The following is a 25,825-nucleotide window of genomic DNA, read 5'->3' as shown; positions in this document are numbered from 1 at the left end:
TGAAGACAGCTGACATGTCCTCTCTTCTCTAAACCAGTGTTGGTAAACTTTTTGGAGACTGAGTACCCAAACTGTGACCCTCATGTGCATGTGACCCCCCCTTCCACTCCATTACCCCAGACAGGGGAGGGAGAAGGAAGCACTCTTATTGGGCTACTGGGCAGAAGAGTGGGTGATGTGAAAAATGTCCTCAGATCCTTGGTGGAGGGGGCAACTCTCTGTGGCATATGTGCCATAGGTTTGCCAACACGGTTTTAAGCTAAACACCCCCATTATGAAGACTTTGAGCCATTCCAGTTGCTCGAGCTAGGTATCAGTGTCCTTCAAATGTGGGACTTGGAACTGAATTCAACCTTCTACCAAAGGCCCAACCAGGTCAGAGAACAAAAGGGCTCTCATTTCCCATATTCTGGAACCTATGCCTTTTCTAGTGTAACCTAATATTGTTGGGAGGGTTTTTAGCTACCGTATTGAGCTTGTAGTCCACTATAATCCCTAGATTATTTTTTCAGATGACCAGCTCTCCAGCCATAACTCCCTTGTATGGAACAGATAAATGGTATAGGGAACAGCGTGGAGAAGACCTGACTTCACGTTTGATCTCAGATCCTTACTAGCTGTGTGACTCTGGGAAAGCCACTTATTTGTTTCTGTTTCCTCTACTTCCCAGGATTGTTGTAAGGATCAAATAAGATAATAATTGTAAAGCACTTAGCACAGTGCCTGGCACCTAATAGGCACTATATTGTGTAAAGGGAATTTCATCTTCTCCCCTTCCTGAACTGTCGATTTACTTCCCACATCCCATATTGTGTGCTTATGCTGTGTGAATGGATGTGAATGGACAGGGATAGGTGCGAGAAAGAGAACAAAGGAGGGAGTGCAGGAGCATCCACTCTCCTTACTTCTCCAAACATGGAGTGAGAAGCAGATGGAGAGTCATGTGGGAGGATTAACATGTGGTCAGACTTAGAGTAGAAAAATAGACTTTAAACCTATACCTATCTGCTTTCTTTATTTCAAGTGATTATGCATAAACTCTATGGAAAATAAGAACCTGAACTTTGTCATTTAAGTTGGTACTATCATCATCATCATCAACTCCTCCTAACCCTGACTCCCTATGTGGAAATCCTTCAAGTCTCAGCCCAAATGTCATCTAGTTTAGGAAGTCTTTGCTGATCCCTTAAGCAAAATCTTTTATCTCCCTGCTCTAAATCATAGCTCCACTTGGGGCCCATCTCAATAGTATTTTACCTATATAAAAGAAATTTGTAGCAGAAAGACAAGGTTTGAGCTTATCTCCTCTACTCAATTGCAAGCTCCCTTAATTTTTGTATAATCACGTATAGAAAACGTTTTATGTATTTGCAGAATTGAAGTAGGAAATCGTATGCTGGCATATTTCATTCTTAGTTGCTAGAGGTTTGTTGCCTTTTGAATCAAAGCTGTAACTAGTAATACTTGTACCATGTAATGTGCCCAGGGTAAGTAGTATAAAAGATGTCTTCAAATGAACTTTTAAAGATGAATGTAGTTTGGGAGGAGACCTCAGCACAACTCAGACAGAGACCTCAGACTTCTGGTGTAGGACAAAGTCTTGGATTAAGGGGAGACACATTGGCCTGGGACCTTAGAGGGGCTAGAGACACTATTATTCCCTGAGGCCATTGATAATGAGGCTGCCTTAACGGAGGGAGGAATGAGAGCTGAGGAAGAACTCACCTGGGTAGCAGCCCTAGGGGGAGGAAGTATCTTCTGATAGATTTCTGTTTTGACAAAACATTCTTACTAGATTGGTTGCTTCTAAAGTGCTGACGGAATTCAGTTGTTGTTAGGACCCTTTAGATTTCAGTCTTCTGATGCAAAGCCCTGATTTCCGGCCCCACTTTCACCTCTTTAAAGAATTTTAAATCTGGTTCTCTTTTCCACATAGCATCTGTCTTGTTGGTTGTCTTTTGTTTTTAAAGAGGACCAAATGATGTCACAGGGTGATAACTTGTGAATGAATTGGATTTAAGTGAGGCAGAGTTACACAGAGTCCTTAGCCTCAACCTCTCTTCCTGAGTCATCAATGCCAGTGTCAAGAGGAAAGTCAGGATGATTGAAGATGGCCCAGGGAGCAGTGGATGATTTTGGCATCTTGGATGTCTGACCAAATCTCTAAGCATTCCACAGCATTTGCTTCACCTGCCTTCATGGTCATTGGAATAAATTGTTCTCCCCTGCCCTGTGAATGATGAAATCATTCACATGATTGGGGTAGATACCCTACTAACTCACCAATGGGTTTATAGCCCTTTGGTTACCCTCAACCTGGTTTAGCCCATCTGCTGAGATGATTTACTGAAATGTGACCTCTATAGTTTCTTGGAGCCCCAGGTGATAGTTGAGTGCCAAGTGGACATGAAAAGTGGATGCACATCCCTGAAAAGGGCTTGGCAAGTCCTCACCCCAGCAGTGCTTAGTCCTCCCTAAATACCCCTTTATAGTAAGTCTTCCTGATTCCAGGTCCAGTACTCTATCTGACTATAAATCACCAAGGGAGCCTCCCCGATCCCACCTGAATTTCCATACATTGCTTTCCATTTCCAATCCAAATGATATAGTTCATTTGAGAAACTTTTTAGCTCTGTCCATTCAGTCTCATCAGGTCAGTACTCTGAATACTTCTCCTTTTGCATTTTATATAATGTACCCTATGTTTATTATGGATTTCGAGCTCATTAACAACCAGTGCTGCAAAGTAAGTAAGAGTGTTGTTAATTGTACTCTAGGGAACCCTGAAGATGAAATTGATATTGGAAAAAGCTGCTTTCATGTTTAAAGATTAGAAGGAAGTCAATGGAGGTAGTTGCCATGGAGTTATGTTTAGATGACTTTTGTTTTTTGCTGTTTTTCTCTACCAAGTCCCTTTTGACTTGACCATTGACTTAATTACTGTCCTAGACTCAGCTTTGGATTATATCGTGTTCTATTATTCAAAAGAGATTTTGATAGAATCATCATCTCTCTAGACCTTTAGTGTATTGCTGGTACTCAGCAAACGTTAGAAGTATCAAGTCACAGAAGCAACCTAACTGCTGCCTTGGCATGTATGCTCATTTCCCAAGTTTCTGCTTTCCTAATAAATTCCATTCCACTAGCAGTAAAAATGTTGACAGACAAATTAAACTGTTCTAATTGTTCTAATTAAAGAGTTCTAATTCACATCCTGGCTCTGAAATCAGATATGGCCTCAGCTCTGATTACTCAATATACCTTGTAGATATAAACTGACCCAAACTTTGATCATTTCTAAGCTTGTTAAGACGCATGCTTTAACTTCTTTCTGGGCTGTGTTGAATGTGAAGAACTTTGAAGATAAAAATCATATGGACTTTCTGTTTTGAAGGTAGCAGAAATCATGCAGAAGAAACACAATGACATTACTAGGTGGCACAGTGGATACATCTCTACATCTGGAGTCAGGAAAACCCGAGTTCAAAGATAGCCTCAGACACTTTCTAACTGGGCAAGTAACTTAATCTTTGCTTGCCTTGATTCCTCACTTGTGAAATAGGGATAATCATAGCAACTTCCAGGGTTGTTGTGAGTATTAAAGGATATACTATTTTTAAAGCCTTGCACAAAATAGTTGCTTTAATACTTGTTTTACTCTTTCTTTTTGAATAGCTGTAGTTATGAAGTATTTTCCATCATAGGAGAGCCATGTTTTTTAAATTACTGCAATAAAACCAGAGGTCTGAAAGGAGAGACCCTGGACCCAGCCTTGGGGAAATACTTAGAAAGCTTTTTAGCCCAATCGATTGTAGCCATAAAAGGAGATCCACTGGAAGGAGTTCCTAAACCCTAGATTTCTGGAAGAACCTTGAGAGTTTTTACCATCTCCATGGTAAAGAAGTAAGATATCCTGGGCAGTTAAAGCTAAACATCCAGCCTTCCAGCAAGAGGAGGGGCAATTTCTGGGCTTTGCAAATTTCAGAATTGCCCCTTTAGCAATTGCAAGTTTGGGAATTCTGGGGACCCAGACTTCTGGAAAGAAAAGGGGAATTGCTGGGCAACATAAACATCTTGTAGAGAAGACACTCATCTACATCTACGTGTAGCTAAAGCCATGTCACGGAGCATCAAAAGACTGAGACTTTGTTCTTAGCTATGATTTTAAATGATCTGAACAAATACAGTTCTAATGAGAAATGATTGGTTCTCTAGGAGCCAAAGTTTGTTTTCCATATGAGAGACTTCTCATATTTCAGTATAAGGCTGGAATGGGTTTCTGGGGGTAAGGTAGTACTCACTAGGGCATTGGAGATTGCCTATGTATCGAACACAAGCCCACTTTTCTTCCAAAGGAATCCAAGCTCTCAAGATAATGCTGTAAGGCTAGAGATCTCTAGGAGTAAAGTGGAAAGTTAAGAAGTTGTCTGACTGACTAGAAACTTCAAAGGTATTTTCTATCAGGGAAGTCCATGTCTTCAGGGTTGAACTGGGAGGCTGGAAGACTGTGAGACCCTAAGCAATAGTGGCATAAATCATTTGGAGATTGGAGACAAAGAATGCTTTGATAGGATTTGGAAACCTGTTTATTTATATGTCTGAAATTATGACAACTAAAATTTCTGAGAAACTGGAGTCTGGGCAAGGTTATCAATTTATTGGTTATTAATCAATCAGTTAATGGTCTTTAATCCTCTCAACAATCAAAGACTTAGGAAGTCCCCTATCTTAGGTCCATAAATACAATTTGGAAGCTCATTATTCAGCCCCTTTCTTGGATATCCCAAGACATCTCTAACTGCTAAATAGCTAATAAAGAGGTAGTCCATCAAAACTCTTAATCCCTCCCCACACTGATGTTGGTAGACAGTTACAAAGAAATAACTTCTAGTCTAAAGCAATTTTTATTTACTGAGAAAGATGAACTCCATTATCTCCTTTCCAACTTACCAGGCCTCTGGAGGGACATTCCTTGGAGTTCCTAAGAATAAAAGGAATGTATACAAAGGTCAAAGAACTGATTAGAGCCTCTAATTCAAAATCTAGGGATGGAAATAATTCAGTATATATCAAAAATAAATCCTCTCAGAATCATAAGGCTGAATTTTCTAGTAGGAGTTTTGGGAAGGATGAGACAAGTCAATGAGTTTTGTTTTATTTTGTTTTTCTAGAAGCCACCAAGTTTGAATCCAGTCTGTATAAGCCCAGAAACAGGTACTGGATCATAGATTACACATAAATTTAGAAGGAATAAATTTCTACGTTGCAAAAAAAAATCTTTCTTCCCAACAAACATATTATAATTCATCTGGAAAATGATGAGAAGGTGGAAGACAAACCCCAATATCTGCCACTGATTTTTGAAACACCTGAAATTAAAAGGATACTTTTTTATTTGTCTCTTACAAAAAGGGTGAATTCTTCTTTATCCCTGCAAACCCAAATGTGTAGTGTGAGCCTTAAATAAATGAGCCAACAGCAGTGATTTAAACATTTAAACTTGACCACATTTTCTTCCTTTTTTTGAAACAATAAGTACAGACTAGGGAAGGAAAACCACAGGGTGTGAATCCACTGTCAGTCTAATGAAAGTTGGACAAACCCAATGGTTGACCAGTAGTGCATCTACTACTCCTGTATAGGTACACAGCTACAGTTTCTTTCTTGGTGCTAGTGTCCATAGTGGAGAAGAACCCTTTATGTAAAGAATTGGTTCAGGAGGGCCAGTTTTCCATTTTGACTTTTATTCAGTTGTATGACAATTCTGTTTTTAGACTTAGAGGAACCAGGTCTTCTATTCATACCTCCTAGTCACTCTTGTCTTTTTCTTTTAACCTTTACCTTCTGTCTCCAAATCAATACCAAGTATTGGTTCCAAGGCAGAGGAGCAGTAAGAGTTAGGCAATGAGGGTAAGTGACTTGCCCAGGGTCACACAGCTAAGATGTGTCTGAGGCCAGATTTGACCTTAGGACCTCCTTCCTGTCTCTAGTTCTGGCTTTCTTCCACTGAGCCATGTAGCTGCCTCATTCTCATCTTTTGGCTGTACTATTTTAAACCAGAGGAGAGTCTGTTACTGTTTAGTTTGTAATGAAAAGAAGGCTTATAACATCATTGTTTGAAATGTGTGTTCCCTCCCCGCTTTCGATGGTGTGAGCTATTGTTGACTTAACATCTTTACAGAAAGAATGTTCTGTTTTCTGAACATCAGTAATTCATAAAATTATAATCAGGAAGTAGATGCTAAAAATTATCGGACAGTTAAGCTTTCATAGTCCTTCACTTGGTATTATTTCTGATAGGACAATAAACATAAGCTAAGCCTATATACTAATATCATAGGGATGGTTTCTTTGGAATTGGATCTCCAGGATTTAGGAGAAGTGAATAGAATCAGGAAGACTCATCTTCCTGACTTCAGATATGACCTCAGATACTTCCTAGCTGTGTGACCCTCCGCAAGTCACTTAACCCTGTTTGCCTCAGTTTCCTCATCTATAAAATGAGCTGGAGAAGGAAATGGCAAATCACTCTATTATCTTTGCCAAGAAAACACCAAATTGGGTCATGAAGAGTCAAACAAGTCTGAAAACAACTGAACAACAACAGTCTGACTTTGTTTTCTTTATTACTATCCAAACTTGGCTAGAAAGTTATAGTTTCAGAGTCCTGATATGCTCCCTAGTGTAAAGGGACATAGAATATCTGCCTCAACTCTGGAGAAGTAAGAAGAGAGATCTCTGGTGTATAGGGGAAGACAAAATGGCAAAGATACTTGCCCTATTGTCATAAAGGAAAGAATTTCCTAAAGGCAGCTGCTCTATGTATGTTTCCATCTGGATTAAATATGTTAGAGGAACCAAGTCTTCTTCTATTCATGGGTCGTATAAATAGATAGACTTATGACTTATGGGGAGGCAAGGAAATATATTTTTGCAGTCTGATCCACTCCCCTTTAAGAGAATAGAGATTGCTTTGTTTTGATGGGAGCAAGCAGAGGGACCTAGGCTGGATGATTGCTTCTTTAGTTGCTATCTTTAAAAATGGATATCAGACTAAAATTATATTCATTTGCCCCCTCAAATATGAAATGAGATGATAGTGATGATAGCATTTATATGGCACTTTAAGTATTTCAAAGTGTTTTACAAATGTTACCTTTGCAACAATCCTGCAAGCTAAGTACTATTATTATCCCCATTTAACAGATAAGAAAACAGAGATAGACTGAGATTAAGTGACTTGTTACTCAGGTTGCAAATACCACAGGCTGGGCTTGATCTTCCTGTACTCTACCACTCTGTCCCCCAACTCAGCAAAAAGAAAGGGATGCAATCTGATTTCACCTGAGGGAAAGTTTTCAAAATCTCTAAATCAGAAATTGAGAATATGTTGAATTGTTTGTCTATGACCTTGTTTGCTACCAAAAGCCTAAATTTGTTCTTTATTACTATCAAAACTTGGCTGGAAATCTTGCATGTCTGCAGCTCCCAAGGCTTTCTTTCTCTACAAGTATTTCTGCTGAGGAGTCTCTTTCCTAAGAAACATGCACCAGTTCTGTCTCTTCCGTAAGTACCTACCCAGGGTCATGCTCAGCCTTCTCTCTCTACCAGTCAACTCTCTTTCTCTGAACCAGCAACACAAAAGGATGCTCCAGTCTTAGTTGAAAGCCCATTTACGTTTAGATTGGTCCAGTATCTGAATAACTCACCTGCAATTATAAGTAAGGAGCCCCAGTTAAGAGCTCCCTCTTTCCCCTGAGGTTTCCTGTAAACATGAGTTTGTATGAACATTCTACTCTTCGATTGAAGAAAGCTTTGCTGTGTCTGATGTAATCAAAAAGAAAACCCCTCACTGGGAGATTCCACACCCATCCTTCTGTTCCTTCCGCATGACAATAATATTTGCAGGTAAAACACATCTTGCTTCCTTGGCAATATTGCTTTTATATTCCTGCAAGGACCTCATCCCATAAAATGGAAGAAGAAATGTGAAAGCCAAACAGACTTAGGCTGTATACTGGGGGACCATCCTGCCCCAGACCCTGCAGAGATCTAGAAATAGAGAATAAGAGATAGTGCCCTGTCCCTGGAACAATTATGATGTGATGACAGGCACATAGCAGGTGTTTTCTAAATGATTGTTTAATTAAATGATGTTTAATTAATGCAAAGATTAAGAAACATGAATCTGAATGCCCAAAGGGCGACAAAAGAATATCTACCCTTTGACCCAGCCATAGCACTGCTGGGTCTATACCCCAAAGAGATAATGGACACAAAGACTTGTACAAAAATATTCATAGCTGCGCTCTTTGTGGTGGCCCAAAACTGGAAAACGAGGGGATGCCCATCAATTGGGGAATGGCTGAACAAACTGTGGTATATGTTGGTGATGGAATACTATTGTGCTAAAAGGAATAATAAAGTGGAGGAGTTCCATGGAGACTGGAACAACCTCCAGGAAGTGATGCAGAGCGAGAGGAGCAGAACCAGGAGAACATTGTACACAGAGACTAATACACTGTGGTATAATCGAACGTAATGGACTTCTCCATTAGTGGCGGTGTAATGTCCCTGAACAACTTGCAGGGATCCAGGAGAAAAAAACACCATTCATAAGCAAAGGATAAACTATGGGAGTGGAAACACCGAGAAAAAGCAACTGCCTGAATACAGAGGTTGAGGGGACATGACAGAGGACAGACTCTAAATGAACACTCTAGTGCAAATACTATCAACAAAGCAATGGGTTTAAATCAAGAAAACATCTAATGCCCAGTGGATTTACGCGTCGGCTATGGGGGGTGGGGGGGAGGAAAAGAAAATGATCTATGTCTTTAATGAATAATGCTTGGAAATGATCAAATAAAATATATTAAAAAAAAAAAAAAGAAACATGAATCTGAGACAGCTTCCTCAAAGGCAATACAAAATATTGAATGGAGACAATTAGTCCCACATTATCTTTATTCCTGGGACAGCTAGATGGAGCAGTGAATAGAGCGCCAGCCCTGAAGCCAGAAAGATTCATCTTCCTAAGTTCAAATCTAACCTCAGACACTTATTAGCTTATGTGATCTTAAGCAAGTCACTTAACCCTGTTTGACTCAGTTTCCTCATCTGTAAAATGAACTAGAGAAGGAAATGGCAAACCACTTCATGATCTTTGTCAAGAAAACCCTGAATGGAATCATGAAGAGTCAGACAAGACTAAAAAGCAATTGAACAAGAAAAACGACACTTTTATTCTCAGATGTGGTGCCATATTGCATATACCATTGAATGAAATTGGAAGCAAGGGCATGGTTATGCTTGGTACAGTATTATTTTTGTGCTAAAGGGAACACAGTGTTTCATGATTGAGTTGATCATCCTGCTCACCTTGGAGAGATTTGGCTTAGTTCTTGCCCATTCCCTGTTTGCTTTTGCCATCTCCAAACTGGATGTTATACTATTCATCCCATTTATAATGTTAAGGTCTCTAATGTTCAATCTCCAGTATGGTGTGGCAGCAAAAATACTAGATTGAGAGTTAAAAGGCCTGAATCTATATTCTAGTTCTGCCATCTAATGCTTGTGTGATTTTCAGAAATTTATTCTTCTATTCTGGTTTCAGATTCTCAGATTCCAAGACTTGAATACTTCAATGAATCTGTTTTCATAAACGTGGAAATTCCCTCAGCTTGCATGGCGGCCGATTCTTGTCCATATTCACCACAAATTACATTTGTAATCGAGAAAAAGGGCCTTCTTTATATTCTTTTGATATCACATGATTCCAGTGGAATATACTCTCTAGTGGTCATCTGTCACCCTTGCTTTGTGTCTGGATTATCTTTTCCCCCTGATCTAATATGCTTTTGATGCTATTTTTTACTTCTCTTTCCCTCAATTGTAATGTGGTATGCCCTGACTCTACCTACCATTCACCTTTTCATTGGCTTTGAATGATCCTCCACTTAAAAAAAATTTTAAAGACTATAATGACCCATGACTTTTAGATCATCATTTAGAAGATTAGAAGATTAAACATCAATTAGAAGACTATTAATATCAAAAAGAGGGACTTTAGTTTTAGGGAGAAATTTGGAAACATCAAAGGAATTAAGCAATTTTCCAAAGGCAATTCAATCTTCTCTCTTCCTTCTGATCAAGTCCAGGTCTAGTTCATTGTTCATTTGCAGTACATGCCTGAGATGTATATAGTGATATATGGGCACTATTGGTCACCCATCCAATATTATTGCCTGGCCAAATGAGTATTCACTTCATTTTTCCTATGTGGATAGTTAAATAAAATTTCATTTTTGATTAATCAGAAATTCTATTTAAAACATTCTGTCCTATTCTTGGGTTTGACAATATAACATATAAAAAGGGACATGTAGAGAGTCTTACTCACTTTGGGGAATCCTTTGATTTGGATATTGAACTGGACCTCCTCTTAAGCAAAAAGCTTTAGTAAATGTATGTCTCTCTTTCTGTTTTCTGCCTTACTTGATAGTAATAATTAGAACACTGAAAAAAATTAGCTCGAAGATCACATCTTTCAAGGAATATTATATGACTTTAATATATGCATAAGATATACCTTTCTGAAGGAGAGTTTTTAAAATGTTGTTTTTCCTCTACTAATAACATTGTTTTTTTAAAAACCATCAAACATTAAGTCCAGTGGGATTATATATATATATATATATATATATATATATACTAGGGAATAGCTCTTGCAAAAAAAGGCTGTCTTTTCTCATAGAGGATAATTTCAAAAGATGTGTGGGTTATTCTCCTAAAACTTTTGTATAAATAGGAGGTAAGCAAAGAAGTCACTTAATATTAGATATATTACAATATTGATTATCTTTTTGAGTAATAATAAAGTCCATGCTTTCTTCCCCCTAGTCATTTTGATACCCTCACATTTTTGAATGCCTTTAGAATTGATCTCCAGCACTTAGCACATTGGTTGGCCAATAGCAAGTGCTTAATAAATGCTTTTTCATTCATTAATAAACTTTTGCATTATTCAAGGGGCTTTGAAATGAGAATCTACAATCTGAGCTCCTCATCTAGGGAACTCTGTTATCATGGGGATTTGCCAGGCTCTCTCTGCATTAATTGTCCATCTGTGGCTCTTGATCAATGGGACCTAGAAAAAAATGGCCCTAGCTCATGGGAATCCTGCATACCAGAGGGCTTTAAAAGGGCAAAAGTACTTTAAGCCACATGCAGGAAGGGTGCTCTAGAAATGGAAACTATAGAAGAGGAAACCCATTTTTAACAACAGTTTCTAAGTAGGAAAGCACCTGTGGAATCCATATTTGTTTGGGTCTATTTTGGAACTGTCTCTTCTTTGGGAAGGTTTGGTGTGAGGTTTATGTTTGGATCTAGCAGTCCCAAGGGATTATAACCAGGAAGGAAGCGTCAAGGATGTGCACACCCCGTCTGCCCAGTTTAGGTCAATGCTCCTCGGCGGCGTCCCTCTAATTACCTAGTAGATGTCAGTGTTAAATAGCACTTAAGAAAAGTCATTTTTACAGATGTGTTGCTCTAAAAATAACATCCCAGGCCCATAATTTGGGCAGTTTATAGTCACAAGGCATCCTCTGAACAGAATTCATGTCTTTCACATGGACCCACATATCTCGGTGCTTGGAATTTTCTACTGTACAGAAATAAAGGGAGCACCTTTGCTTGGGTATCATTAATAAGCAAGAAGAGATGAAAGAACAAGTTGGCTTCCTGATTTTTCTGGAACATATGATACATGACAAAGAAAAATATAAAACAATATTAGGATGGAAGGATTATTATTTTTTGAAATTTTAAAAATTGTTTATTTCATAAAACTCAACATTGTTCTAACTTTTTCCTGATTTAAAAACATTTATTTAATTGATTAAGAAAAATTTTCCATGGTTACAAGATTCATGTTTTTTCCCTCCCCTCCTTCTACCCCCTTCCCATAGCCAATGAGCAATTCCACTGTGTTTTACGTGTGTTATTGATCAAGACCTATTTCCATATTATTGATATTTGCATTAGGGTGATTATTTAGAATCTACATCCCTAATCATATCCCCATTGAACCTTGTGATCAAGCAGTTGTTTTTCTTCTCTGTTTCTCCCCCCGCAGTTCTCTCTCTGGATGTGAGGAAGGATTATTGATCTAGATTTGGAAGAACTTGAGAGACCATTTAGTTCAATCCCCTCCTTTTGTAGTTGGGGAAACTAAGACCGCAGAACTTAGGTGACTTTCCCATGGTACAAGGTACATATTGGCAATGGCAGAATTTAATGCAGATCTTTTAACTCCAGAGTTAGTGATGTTTCCACTGCACCAAGGCAGGGGCCTCAAATTCCTGGCTAAGGAGAAAGGCCTTTTATTCAATAGACAATAGGGAGAAACAGACTGCCAAACCCATGCAAAAGGAAAATTATTTGGCAGCTAGTTAGGCTATTAGAATATTCTAGACAAGAAATGATAAAGTATAAACTAGAGTAGAATTGTGAAGAGGAAGAGACATATATATGAGGTGTTCTGATAATAATAATAATAGTTAATATTTATATAGTACCTGTTCTATGCCAAGGCATTATGTTAAGTGCTTAAAAATTAATATCTAATTTGATTCTCACAACAGCCTTGGGAGGTAGGTGCTGTTATTTTACATTTTACATCTGAGGAAACAGGTTAAGTGACTTGCACAAGGCCACTAGGTTAATAAGTGTTTGGAACTTTAGTAGCTGCTTAACTCAGTGGAAGAAAAGAGGAAGGGCCACCTAGAAATTCAGTTCCCAAACAGCTGTTCAATGGTTCCTTCATTTTTCTAAGTCCCCCCTCACTATTACATTGGCTATCCTCTGTTTCCTTCCTTACCTCTACCTCTTAGAGCCTCTCACTCTTCCTTTAAGATATAGCTCAAGTTCCATCCCCTGCATCAAACCTTTCCTAATCCTCCAACTACTAGTGTCTTCCCTTTCAAACTAACTAGTTTACTAATTTGTATATATATGCATTTATTCACTTTATATTTGTGTGGCATGTATTTATGTAGCTACTTACTGTCTCTCTCATTGAATATAGACTCCTTGCAGTTAGGCATTGTTTCACTATATTTGTATTTCTATTACCTAACACAGTGCTGGCACATAGTAGGAGCTTCATAAATGTTTGTTGATAGTAGCTTGCGGGAGTTTCAGGGTGCAGGGAAAAATTTTTTTTTTACAACAGGGCAAACATAAGTACATTTCTAGGCTGAAGAGAAGGATCCTGTAAGTAAAAGAGAGTTAAGATGAGAATGAGAGGGACTGTCTGGTGGAACAAGCTGCTGGGAGAAATTGAGAAGTAAAGGATAATCTCTAAGGTATAGGTGGAAGGATTTACCTTGGCCACAATGAAGGCCAGTCCTTCTTATCCTCTAAGAGGGAGTAAAGGAGGGGGGATGGAGGACCTTAGGATCCAAGTCAATCAGATGTCTCAGCCAAGGTCTTCTTCTGAGAGAAAGGAATTTATAGGTGAATGTTGAGGAGACAGGATAATTGATTCGGAGCTGGAAAGTGTTGGGCTCAGAAGTAGTTGAATCCAACTCTTTTGTTTTCAGATGAGGAAACTGAGGTCCAGAGAGATTAAATGATTTGTTCAGGCTAATACTCAATTCAATAAACATTTATTAGGTGCCTACTATGTGCCAGGAATTGGGCACATCTAGTAAGGATTTAAGTCCAGGCCTGCCTGTACCATGCTGCCTCTTCTCTTGTAAATCAGTTCCAAATGAATAAAAATATTGCCTCTTTGGACAGCTGAGATGGAATAGTGGGTGGCTGAGAAGCTATCGCACAATTATAGATGACAGGACAAGACAAGATGAAAACAAGGAATATAGGTCATGGAGCCAAAGAGCCAAATGCAGCAAGCAGTGTTTTAAGTAGAGGCAGCAGTCAATGGCTTGAAAAGAAGAGAAGGAAGGTGTTGGGGCTCTCCTGGGTTGAGAATTAGCAGGATGGGAAAAAATATAAGAACAAGGCTCAAAGGCTTCAATAGTGATTTGTTGAAATGGCTAACTATAGAATCAAGACTACAAATGGAAAGAATTTAAGTCAGAACGGTGGTGTCAGGCTGGGACAAGGGGGATGGGACTGAAGTTCCAGAGTTGTCATTGAGAATGAAGATGAGGTTTAGGAGGAATGAGGTAGTGGGTAGGAGAGATGGAAGGACAAGAACTGTAATCAAAGCAGGGAACTTGAGAGTTCAAGGATTTGGGTGTAGAGCAGTTTGGAGGGAATAGTGAAGTCTATGGTATGATTATCCCTATGGCTAGCTGAGGTAGAGAAGGAAGCCAGAATCTTTGATGTGGTTCCAATTTTATGATACTGCTGCTGTTGGAGAAGGAAGTCATTAGAAAGATTATCACTGTAAATCACTAAAGATGGTGGCAGGGTTTGGGGTGGAGAAGAATATTATTGTGAGCCAAGTGTTAAAGTCATTGAAGAGGAGGAGGAAGGACTAAAGTAAGCATCAGTAAGTGAGATTTGGATATGATCACACAATTTCATAAGAATGAACTTCAAAAGTAGAGAGATGACCAAGTGATGGCTGAAGAAAAGGTCCAGAAGTGGCAGTGGGGAGCAAGGCATATGTCAGCATTTGTGTCTATGTGTCTGGGGTCATGGGAGAAAGAAACAGCATTGGATAAGACACCAAGGAATGTGACCTCTTTAGAGAAAGCCAAATTTCAGTGAACACCAGGAAGTGGAAGGAATGAAGAAAGAGATTGATGTTAGAGTGTGAGTTGGCTAACTCAGGGTTAGTTAACTCACAGCAGGGTTCCAGAAAGTATTATGGGAGGGGAGGTAGAGGAGGATAGGGGTGAAGAAGTAGGTTGAGTTGGGTAGGAAAGAGTATTTAAGGAGAAATGGCAGAGAAAAGGCATTTTCATTTAGGCAGAAGGTAATTCTGAACAACTGGGATTAGAGGAAAAGGAAATTGCATTTATTATCCATAAGCAAGGGGAGTTCAAGTAGGCAGAGCCTGTAGGAGAAATTGGCCCCTAGAATTTAATTAGAATGTTGGTCTGTTGGAAGCTTTGCCAAACTTACCTTCTAGGCATAAAGCCTGGGTGATTGTAAAAGGGGAGGATTGTACTTTGGGCAGCTGCTAAAGTCATAGAATTGAGGAAGGCATTGCTGATAGTATCTTCCACTAAATCGTTCTATTATTAGGACCAGCCTGAGGCAAAAATGTGAGTTGGGTAAATGTTGTCCAAAGGGTTCTCCTCGCTTCATTGACTGCTCCATCTTCTCTCATTGAAGCAGTCTCTGTGTTCTTGCTGCCCACTACTGTCCAGTGTCTGCCACTGGGGCACCACTCATGTGCTTGGCTTTCCTGGCAGTGCTCCAGACTCAGATTTATCTTACCTTACCTATAAAAATGCCCCAGTCCTTTGATCCATCTGTGAAGGGTTCTGCCATTTGTAATTAGAGAGACGTGTCTTTAAGCTAATTGTGTGTCTTGCCCTTCCCAACCTTTAACATAGTTACATCTTAAAAGGGAGGAAGGAAGCTTCCTGGATAATGGCTTACCCATAGGAATTATTCTTTTTATTTTAGGCATTATAGCCAACCCATGGGGGTGAGGTTATCTATTAGGGAATTATTTATTGCTCTTCTAGTCATACCACACAAAAAATTCATCTCTTCCCCCTATGGCCCAGTCAGCCTTGCTTATAACAGTGCTTGAGCAGGTTATAAAAAAGATGGGGTAATAGTAATAAGATGGAAATAGGTCTTGATCAATGACACATGTAAAACCCAGTGGAATTGTTCATTGGCTACGGGAGGGGGGTGGGAGGAGAGGAGGAAAAGAACACAAATTATGTAACCATGGCAAAATATTATAAATCAATTAATTAAAGAAATAAACATAATTAAAAAAAGATAGGGTGCTAACATATAGACTAATTTTCTTTTGACACATTTAATTCGACTGATAAGACCTTTCTGCAAACTCGGATATATGAGAATTTTTTTTAGTTCAGTCCTTTGGTCCCATCCTTATTCTAATCAGGGCACTGAATTATTAATTATATGAGGGAGGAAGGAAGGCCAGACCTGGAGGAAACAAGCATTTGGTGAAGTGCATCTTTTAATGAATTGCTAGGCTAGTGATTTAGTTTGATGGTTAAAGTGTGGATTGAACCAAGGGTGCAAAGAATCTTGGAGTTAGAAGGAATGTCAGAAGTCATTTAGTCAAACTTGTTCCAAAATAGAAAGTCACTGTATGACATTTCTGACCTTTAGTAGTCTAACTTCTGCTTGAAGACCTCCAGAGATGGATAATTCTTATGTGATGACATCATTATATTATATTATACATATATGTTACATTACTTGTATTATAATGATAGAGATAGGGACTAGAACTATTATTTCACTGGAATAAGGAACTTCTGACTAAAAAAAAAAAAACCTCACTCTACCAAAGCATCTGGGTACCTTCTCTGCAACTTATAGTCTTAGAGTTGCCTAGGACCCTTAGATGTCCAGTGACTTGCCCAGGGTCATACAGTCAATATGTGTCAAAGTAATAATTTCAATTCTTGGCTCCAAAGCTAGTCACCTATCCACTATACTCTACTGTCTCTCATTATGATGAAAATACACTTAAGACATTTTGCAAACCTCAGCAAACATTGCTATATAAATGTTTACTACAATTATTAGTTATCCCAAATCAACCTATTCCACTTTTGCACATCTCTAGTTGTTAGAAAACTGTTCCTTGTATTGAGATGAAATCTGTTTTTGTGCAACATTTTAATTCTGTCCACTGGGGCTAAGAGAAACTTAGTGCCTACCTCTTCTGCGTTCTTCTCCCTTATAGCTTCCTCTAACTCCCAGCCAAAGTAGCTAGGGATAGAGATCTGTAAGGGATTTTCTTAGGTGGGATCTGTCCCACTCACTGATACCTTCCAATTTGGGGAGGAAGCAAGGTTGCTGCTGCTGAGAAATTCTTGAATTCTTGCACAGGAAGAGGAGCAGAATGCTCCTGGGAACAAACCAGATGAATATCTGGGTATATAGATTGTGAGCTAGAGGCAGTAAGCAATGTTGGAAATTGCAGCAGGATCAGAAAACTAAGATCAAAACAGAGAGAGTCTAAGGGGATTGAGGCAGCTAGGTAGCACAGTGGATAGAACCCCAGGCCTGGAGTTAGGAGGACCTGCATTCAAATGTAACCTTAGACACTTTCTAGCTGGGTGATCCTAAGGCAGGTCCCTTAACCCCCATTGTTTAGACCTTACTGCTCTCCTATCTTGGAACCAACACTGAGACACTAAGACGGAAGGTAAGGATTAAAAAAAAAAATTAAGGAGGTAAAGCAAAGATCAAGTCTGAAATCCAGCTGGAGTCATCTGATAATGAAGAAAACAGAAAAGAGTTCAGCCTTAATTCTTTTTCAGTTGGAGGGCTCCCCCAGTCCCACCATTTCTCATTGTTATTTACAACAGGAGTCGAGTCAAAGAAATGATGGGCAAAAGAAGCGTAATCTTTTATTTGTTTAACAATCTTTCAAATACTTGAGGATAACTATTACACCCCCAGCCTAATATTCTTCAAGCTAAACATCTTTAGTTCTTTAAATGTCTTCCTTTGACATGATTTCACATCCTCTTACTATTCTCATCAATATCCTCTTGACACAACTCACTTTTCAGTGTTTTTCCTAAAATATTGTTTCCCAAAATGAGCATACTCTCTTAGATGTCATTTGACCAGGGCAGAGTATAGGGAGATGGTTGCTGCCTTCATAGTTAGCATTTTACTTCCATTACTATAGACTTATGTAATGTTGGCTCTTTTGTCTATTATGCCACACAACCGAATCATTTGGGACTCTCCTAAAGTTACCTAGTCTTCTTTTGCACTAACTTGTAGAGTCCTCAGTCACCTATCCTATGAATACAGAACCAGAGTCTGAATGGTTTCACTTTCTCCCCTATCCTTGGAATCAGATAAAAATCTACCTCCTACAGGAGGCCTTTCCTAGTTCTCCAGATGCTAATCCTCTCCCCTTTCCCATTACCTTTCTATTACGTTATATAGATCTTTGATATGTTGTCTTAATCTATCAATCAATAGATATTTATTTAGTACTTTCTATTTATTAAGCAGTGTGTGAAGCATATGGCTACAAAGAGAAGCAAAAGACAGTCCCTGCCCTCAAAGAGCTCAAAGTCTAATAGGAGAGACTACATGCAAACAATTTTTTACAAAGCAAGTTATACCTAGGATAAGTAGGAAATAATTAACAGAGGAAAGGCACTAGGATTAGAATGTATAGTTTTTAAGGGCATATCTTTGGTGGCAGAAAGTAAGCCTTTGTTAATAGTTTGTTGACTGCCTCTGTCTGAAGGAACCTCCATGGCAACATAATTCCACTCATATCTTACTAAGAATCCTGCATCATCTTCCTCAAGAAGATCCTGGGAACGTTTCTCTCCAGTGAGCCATTATCTCTCAGGTAGCCTGTTCCATTTTCAACTCAAATTATCAGGAAATTTTTTCTTACATCAAGTTTAAAACTGCCTCTCTGCTGTTTTCAGGCTTTGTTCCTAGTTATGTCCTATGGAGAAGAAATAGAATAAGTAAAATATAAGTTACCTATGACACTCCCTCAAACCCTAGTAGATAGCTAGCTGTCAAGTTTCCTCTTAAGTCTTCTCTTTTTTAGGTTAAGCATTCCCAGTTTCTTCTAGTGATCCTTCTATGTCATGGTTTTCAGTCCCTTCACCATCCTTGGTATACCTTTCTTAACATATTCTATATTGTCAAAATTCTTCCTAAGATATGCCCAAGAGAATTGAATACAATATTCTAGATGTGACCTGACCATCACCTTCCTCCTTCTGGACACTATGATTTCATTAGTATTTTTGGCTGCCATTGTGCACTATTCACTAATATTGAGTTTCAGTTCACTAAATACTCCCCACCCAGATCTTTTTCAGAGGAACTGCTGTCTAGCCATGACCTACCCCATCTTTCCTTGTGAAGCTGACTTTTTTTTTTAGCCCATATACAGAAGTTTGCATTTATTTCAATTTTATTTTCTCTTAGATTTAACCCAGTATTCTAGTGTATTGAAATATTTTTTCAGTTTGTTGTCATATATTGTATTAGCTACTCTTCTGAGGATGATATAATTTACACATTTGATATGCATATATCTATGCTTTTGTACAAGAAATTGAAAAACAATATTAACTAGCATAGGACCAGATAGGGATCTGATTCATTTGATCCTCAAATTTTACATTTATTTCATTAGATTTCATCATTCCTTTAATAATGTATTCTAGTTTTATAAGAAATCAAAGTCAAGTTAACTGAATTATTTTAAAAATAATTTGCCATATTTTCTTTTATCAAAATTAGGACCTTTTCACACATTTAGTCCTCTAAAATCTCTTATTTTTTTGTGATTTTCTTTGTGAGCAGCAGCTCAGGAATCCTATCTTCAAATTAAAAAACCTTGGAATCTAGTTCACTTAGGCATCTTACTGCACTAAATGTAATGAGGTATTTTAAGTATATTTTTTATCTTTTAATTCTTAGTTAAAGATTTTGTTATACATCTCCTATTGTAAGGATGATTTTTCTTCATAGAAAACAGATAAACAAAAGAGAAATGAAGCAGTTTTGCCTTCACTTCTTTGCTTGCCTTGAATCCTCAATTGTAAAGTGAGGATAATCATTCATTCCATTGTCCCCTCTTACCCAGTCGTCCTACTCCTGTTTTGAGTTTCTTCTTGTGCCCAACAAAGCAAAACAAAAACAAAACCAAAACATTTTTCTGTGTGTTGTTTTTGGCATTTACTGCAAAACATCATTAATTTTGGACTTAATTGTTCCTGATGCTGGATAGAGTGATTAGAGTACCAGACCTGGAGTCAAGAAAGTTCATCTTCCTGAGTTCAAATTTGGCCTCAGACACTTATTAGTTGGGTGACCCTGAGTAAGTCACTTAACCCCCATTACCTAGCCCTTACCACTCTTCTGCCTTGAAACTAATACATATTATTTATTTTAAGACAGAAAGTAAGGATTAAATTTTTTTCTTGAGCTTAGAATCTATTGAGTGGGTTTTCAATAAAACCTGGGGGTGGTAGGGTTAAAGCAGATCAGAAGGACATTTACAAAATGTGACACTGTGGGCAGCACCAGGAGAAGCAAGGATAGAACTTCTTGAGACAAGAAAGGAAGTAAATAAATTGTGTTATGTCATAGCATCACAAGGGGATAAAAAGGAGAAAACATCATCATTGTAATGCTGCCTTCAAGATGAGTACACACAACAGGAGACTGGTTTTCTTTTACTTTTGGGATTTAGCATTCAAGGGGCAGCCAACATCCCCCTGAATCCCATCTATCCCACTATCTGTCTCCTCTATTTGACTCAAGCTAGTGCCTCACTGCGGCAGCTAAGCGGCATAGTGGATAGAGAGCACTGGGCTTGGAGTCAGAAAGATTCATCTTTCTCAGTTCAAATCTGGCCTCAGACACTTCTAAGCTGTGTGACCCTAGGCAAGTCACTTAATGTTGTTTGCCTCAGTTACTTCATCTGTCAAATCAGCTGGAGAAGGAAATGGCAAACCACTCCACTATCTTTGCCAAGAAAACCCCAAATGGGGTATTGAAGAGTCAGACATGACTGAAAATTCCTGATGGCTATTCTCAAGAAATCATAGTACTCTTCCTCAGCTACCTACCATTGCTTCTACCACTTCAAATCTTTTAAAAATCTATGTTGGTCCACAAGTGTCTTGTGTTTCCTCTTTATTTCTTTAGATAGTTCCCTTTTCCTTTCTTAACAAAATAATTTAGGCTTGTACCAACATAATTGCATCCTTAAGAGAACACCAATGCCCTTGGGTCTACTTTCCTCCTAGAATTCTGAAGGGCACTAGTTATTTTTATTTTTAACTCTTTGAAATCTACTCTAGCATGCATGTCAGGCATGCATGTCATTTAAAGAGGGGAAACTCTAAAATGAAGTGGTTACTTTTTTTAAAACAAGGTTCCCATTATTTCTACTTCAGCAATTACTTCTTCCTTCTTGGTCATAAAATGGTCCAGAATAGCAGTTCCTCATGTCAGTTCCTCTGTCTTTTGAAGAATGGGATTATCATCTAAGCAAGTCAAGGTTTATGTTGCTCTACTTTAGCTAAGGGAAAATTTCAGCAGTTGACTGTATAGTTGAAGTCATTCATAGCTACTAAATTGTATTACTAGGAGAGACTTCTGGTGTTTCCCAAACTTGTCATCCATTACTATTGACCAAGTGGTTTTTGGCTTATTCCCACCATATTATTACTTCTGTTTCTTTCTCCACTGGCCCTCATGATTTCTGCCATTTTCCTAGATTTCCTTTTAGAGTACGTCTTCTTGTTTAAGTACTTTATTCAGTATGTTCAGTATGGGGTGTTCAGGGAGGGGTAGTATCTCTGGTATGGAGGGCTTGTTGTGCCCTCCTAGGGCAGCTCTCCAGCCTCTGACCCCCACCTGACACCCAGCTCTCACTTGTGGCTCCCAGTAGCTGCTAGCATGCGGCAGCGGCTACACCCTGGGCAACGGCTTCGACAGGCCAGCTAAACCTTGTGAGGGTAGCCATTGCGCCATTGACCCCTGGTGAACCAGGGCTTTGCTCACCCAGCATGTGAAGACTGCTTCGGTGGAACAGGTGGAAGAAACCAATAAGAGGTTCAACGGCTGAGAGGGCGACACAGCAAAGCACTGTGGAGTGCTCAGGGCATGTTGGAGCACAAAAGACAACACGGCCATCCAATGCAGCTGAGGAAGTCTCCAGGTGTAATGACTTTTCGTGCCACTGGACCCAGGCTTCCAATACTGAGAGAGTGGGACTGTCTCTGTGCATCGACTTTTCCACTTAAATCTCCTTCACGCATAAGTGTCTTTGTGCACACTCATCTATCATAGATGAAAACGTACAAAGGCAATCATCATCCTCAGTTACCGAGAGACTACTACTACTATCCCTTTCTATTGTCTATTCTAGTCATGACTCATAATCCATCAAATCTCAAATATACCTCTTTGCATTATGCTCTTTTGTTCATAGTTCAATTGTATATAGATATTGAAGTCATAGTAGTGCTGTGGTAGAAAGAAGGTTGGCCTTGAAGCCAGGAAGATCTGTGTTCAAGTATGGTTCCTGACACATACTGACTCTGTAACTTTGAGCCTCTCACTGTCCTAGACAATCCTGTAAGACCATTAGTTGTAGAGAAGGCGCCAGTATACATTGTTAGGGGGTAATTTATTTACCCACAAATTCTCTGGACCAATAAAATAAAAATTCCAGTCCCTATTGGTCTAAAAGAGTTAATATTGCTCCTCTTTCTAGATATTGCTTTTTATGAATCACTGGTCTTCATTTCTGCTCCTCTCTATATACTGTTCTTCGTAAATATGACACAGCAGATTTAGGTAGGCAGTTTCTTTCTTTTCTTCCTTCATATTTATTTGAGAGCCTTTTTGATCAGATTTATATTTCAATAGAGAAATGTGCTCTTCTGAGTCTTACTAAAGTCATTCTGTCTCTGGAAAAATATTTGTTAATTCCTGTATCTTAAGTCCTGGTTCAGAAATCTAGATTTCCTTCTCAGACACCATCTTCTTAACCAGTTCTTTATCCATCCTTTCTTCCATTCTCTTTTAAAGCTCTAACCTTTAACTGGCAGAAGTGATGAAAATCCTACCTCTTTCCCTACAGTCTTTAATTTCCATACTTCCAAGAGACATTTTCTAGTTTTTTTTTCTTGCAATATCACAGACCCACTGAAGAATCATTTCACTAGAAATGGCTATTGGATCAGTAGGTCTGACAAATTTTGGGAGTCTCTCAGTCATATTCCAGATAAGTGAGGCAGGATTACCCATTAATTGTTCACTTTTTTAAATAGGATCATAGATTTAGAACTGATGGCCACATATCTCACTATTCTTCTGCACTGAGTTGTCAACCACCAAGATTCACCTCTTTTTCCTGTGGCTACTGCAAGATATGCCTTCTCTTGCTAGAAACTTTGGATCTTTCTTATCACTCTGTGGAGTCTCAGAAACTACATCCTCTTAAGAGGGAAGAACTCTATTGGTTATGAGAAGAACTTCACTTAACTCTGTGATTCCAAGAGTTTGGCATTCTTTTTTTCTTGGCTTTCTTCTCTGGACCACATTCTCTCACCCTCCAATCTGATGTCAAAGGGTTAGAATCTAATTTTTGCTTTTATATGATTTTTCACTTTGTTTTCCTCAAGAAGCATTTTCTTCTGTTCATTAAGGGAACATTTCCTTCTCCTCAGTAAGTTGAAGAGTAGAGGAGCATTCCTCCAACCATTCCATCCTCTCTTCTAGTAGGGAAATCAATCTGCATTTTGTGTAGAAATAGCTATTGAGTGGCACTGGAATGATTGTTGTTCAGTTGTTTTCAGTCCTGTCTGACTTTCTGTGACCTCATTTGGGATTTTCTTGGCAAAGACACTGGAGTGGTTTGCCATTTCCTTCTCCAGCTCATTTAATAGATGAGGAAACTGAAGCAAATAGGATTAAGTGAGTTGCCCAGAGTCACATAGCTAGAAAGTATCTGAAATAAAATTTGAACTCAGGAAGATGAATCTCTCTCATTTCAATCCCAGTGCTCTATCCATTGTGCCATTTTGTAATAGTCATAAGTCTTCAGACCATTTGCTTCCCCTTCTATGCTTGCTAAATTTAAGATCTTCAGTTCTCTTTGGTTTTTGCAGAAAATGACCTATTAGTCTACGCCTATTATATATGGTGAGAATGGGAAGCCATAAGCTCAGATTTGAGACTAAGGCTGTTTAAAGGAGTTCTGCTTACCAGCTCTCTACTACTCTTGGTGCTACTTAGTTTTTGTGCCCTAACAAAGTTCCACTTTCCAGCTTAACAGTTATTTATGATTTGAAACTATAAGGATAATTTTATAGTTGTGACTTAAAAACCAAATTAATTTGGTTGCCAGGGAAAATCCCAAATAATAAAATACCCAAGTCAGCTCGAAATTATGGTGATTTTAATTAATATAGAGAGATATAATTAAGGAGAAGATAGAGGGAGAGGACAGAGTTAATTTAAACTCCTCTGGCTCAGGCTGAGCCAGGCAGGAGTTAAAAGCCTTGGCCAAGGGGCCTTCCTGACCCCAAGGGAAAAGGAAGTCAGTCTTATCCAAGTCACCACAAGACCATCTCAAGGAAGCTGTCTGAGGGAGCTCCTCCAGGCTGAGTTCCACACCTGAACTGAACTCCTAGGCTGCTCATATAGACCTCTTTTTAAAGATCTTTTCTCTTGTGTCACCTCCCCTAAATTTTCAAGTCTACCAATCACAGCAGACACTTTTCTCCAGGACTGCCCATTCTTTAGTTCTCACCTTCTTTGATTAGATTTTTGAATTACTTAACACTACTTTGTTAAGTTCACCTTTTGTTAGTTACTTGACCTTTTTGTGATTAATTTAACCTTTATAGGTACTTAACATCTTTTTGTATTAAGGTCTAAAAATAGACTTAGCTTAACATTATAGCTTCACTATAAGGTGAGAATTAAGTACCTTCATTGTTCAATCAGGAGATTACAACTTTATCTTCCCCTAAAGTATTGTCTAAGTAGGGTGGAGTAATTATAAAGTTCACAATATCAGGTCCTCAAAAGAATTAAATATATGGTTAAAAAGTCATTTGCCACACTGGATCCCACAAAGACTAAAAGGATTCTTTTAATTTTTTTCTGAACAGACAAGTTTGAGACTCATTCAGGAGACTCTCAGGGTTGGATGCCATACATGACATTCTGTTTCCCAAATATAGGCCTCTGCCTTGCTGTAGGCTGTTTCTCTATGCAAGGAATTCTCTCCTTTCTCACTTCTAGGTCTTAGGATTCCTAGTTCCCTTCAAAGCTTAGCTCAGCTAATATCTTCCTGATTCCTCAAGTCATTAGTGATCTTCCCACATCACTAGCATCACTTGGTACTCATTTAATAGAAGGAAGCAGGAAATAGTGAATAGAGAACTGTTTTTGGAGCCAGGAAATTTAGGTTCAAATCTTCCCTCTGAAATGTTCTAATTGAATGACTGCTTGAGTTATTTTTCCTCTTAGAGATCTAGGCAGACTTTAATTTGCAGAAGAAGTACTGACCTGCACTGGTTGAGGGGGTAGTCTCACAGGGAGCCACCTATGCAGGGAAAAACACAGGTATAGTCCTCTCTCTATTCATTTACTGAGTGCAGTCACTATGGTGGCTCCCTCCACCAGCCCATCTGTAACTTAGTAGATGTCTTAGTGATTTGCCTGAATTTTAGAGAGAGTAAATGACCATGCTCACATAGTTCATGAGTGCTGGAGTTGGAATTTGAACCCAAGTTTTCCTGACTCCAAATCTAACACTGTCTTTATTACAACCTCATTGCCTCTCGGCTGCCTTGCAAAAGGCTGTTAAGTAACAAGAGCTGGGCTTTTGTTTTGTTTAATGGCTTTATTCCTTAGTTTGTAACAGTTATTCTTCCTCAGAAATTCATCTGTCCCCAAGAGGCAGACTCAGGCAATTTTAGCTCATCTGCAGCTCATTATATCTCATTAGGTGCTAAACTTGGGACACACTTTGTTTTATTGAAGAGATAAATGGTCTGTCTCTACAACAAGCATTCACAACCTACTTTTCTTTCGGGGTGTCAAATTTGGATAGGAAAACTATAATCATACCTATACTTACAATGACGTAGGAGAAAAT

This window comes from Monodelphis domestica, chromosome 5 (genome assembly GCF_027887165.1).
Source record: "Monodelphis domestica isolate mMonDom1 chromosome 5, mMonDom1.pri, whole genome shotgun sequence".
Taxonomy (NCBI): Eukaryota; Metazoa; Chordata; class Mammalia; order Didelphimorphia; family Didelphidae; genus Monodelphis; species Monodelphis domestica.
The sequence above is the reverse complement of the archived record's forward strand: the minus strand, read 5'-3'. Positions refer to the sequence as shown.